The sequence below is a fragment of the Austrofundulus limnaeus genome, unplaced genomic scaffold (assembly GCF_001266775.1).
Source record: "Austrofundulus limnaeus strain Quisiro unplaced genomic scaffold, Austrofundulus_limnaeus-1.0 Scaffold302, whole genome shotgun sequence".
Classification (NCBI taxonomy): Eukaryota; Metazoa; Chordata; class Actinopteri; order Cyprinodontiformes; family Rivulidae; genus Austrofundulus; species Austrofundulus limnaeus.
Genome location: NW_013952704.1, coordinates 730,674 through 732,428, shown reverse-complemented (window position 1 = coordinate 732,428; position 1,755 = coordinate 730,674). Strand labels below are relative to the sequence as shown.

General features: G+C 38.9%; 1 protein-coding gene across 1 annotated transcript in view; it reads right to left on the bottom strand.

Moving 5' to 3' along the window:
• Positions 1 to 1,755, bottom strand: part of LOC106526982 (complement factor H) — a 24,120-nt gene that overhangs the window by 2,116 nt on the left and 20,249 nt on the right. The gene's annotated exons all lie outside the window — the stretch shown is intronic.

The following is a 1,755-nucleotide window of genomic DNA, read 5'->3' as shown; positions in this document are numbered from 1 at the left end:
GAGGAGAAGAGTAGTGGACTTATTTCTAGATTTATCTGACTTATTTAACTTAATTTTTATTTTTTTTATCGTGCAGGCTCTGAGGGAAAATTAGTTTGAAGCTGAGGTTTTTTAATTTTATAAAAATCGTTCGATTACTCTAAAGCAAAATGAGGGAAAATCTGTGTAAATTACAGACATTCTGTTCACGTGAGCAGCTGTCAGTCAGCACCCGTCCTTCAGACACACGATGGAGCGTGTCTGAACCAATCACTTTTGTTGACATTGATCAGCTGATTGATTTAAATACATCTTAACATTCATGAGGTACTTTACATTGACTGTTTATGGTTGAGTGTGGGCGTGTAGAGGGTAGAACCTGAGGAAGGACCTCGTGCGCAAACTCTGACGTGTGGCTGTGATTTATGTAGGAAAGATGCGCAGAAACATGCGTACGCACGGTTTTATAAATCTGAATTTTTTGGCGTACACCATTTCTGCCTTTTGGCTGTTCGTTCATTATGGTTTCCATGCAATCCTTTATAAACGAGACCCCTGAAACTAACCGGCCTCATGAACAAAGACTTGCGTGGATTTCTTACTGAAACCTGACGTACGGTCAAATCCAGAAAATGGCGTACGCACAAAAAATCCAGATGTATCAAACTGTGCGTACGCCTGAATCCACACGCATTTCTTTTGTACATCACAATTAACGTGGAACTGAGCGCAGGTAAGACACCTCCCCTGACACGCCTTCATTAACATATGTTAAACAGATGCAAATTACTTCCTGCATGTGTGAAGGACACGTTTGAGTGATCCCTGTGTGATCAGAAATGATTTCTAGTTATAAAAATGATGAATTTAATTTGTGAGTGTGAAAAAAATCCTAAGTAAAAGCAGGAATAAAATATGTTTATCACGCAAAGAACGAGTGACTGTATGTCGGTGCGCAAACTGCTGTGTTGCGCAACCAGCTCATCACTTTGCGCACAAGTTTATTACCATAATTATTGTAAACACAGAGGAACTTAAATGTTTGGTAGAACATAGATCTTAGTTTATTTCATAGCTGATYTMAAGAAACGAGTCTCTGCGCCTCAGTAGAGTCCAGAGCTCCAGAGCGCAACCATAACTCAGCCTTTAGAATCATATGGATGATACGATTCCATTGGTCATGACTCTGCTTTGAGTGGACTGAGTCCTGATGGGTCTGCCAGCTCCCTTTGGAAAGCTCCTGTGGAACCCCAGTTCAATCGCTGCTGCTGCACGTGCACGTGGCTACTCGCTGCGTCGCGCTCCCAGAGCACAGCAGTGCCAAACTAAAAAATGATTTTTCCTCAAAACGGCTGATGAGCCACTCGTCATCAGAAAATTCTATCTGTTTATAAATAAAAGCTCTGCCTGTTACACTATTTATTATATCCTCCAATAAGGCTGAATCAGTTCCTGTTAAATGTATTTTTGGCACAACTTTGCATGTCCTTTATTTTACTGCGTCCATGTGGATGAAAAATTGTTAATCATGTGGATGTAATAACTGTTAATCATGTGGATGTAATAATTGTTAATCGTGTGGATGTAATGATTGTTAAAATGTGGATGTAATAATTGTTAACCATGTGGATGTAATAATTGTTAATCATGTGGATGTAATGATTTTTAATCATGTGGATGTAATAATTGTTAATCATGTGGATGTAATAATTGTTAATCACGTGGATGTCATAATTGTTAATCATGTGGATGTAATAATTGTAATCATGTGTGTCT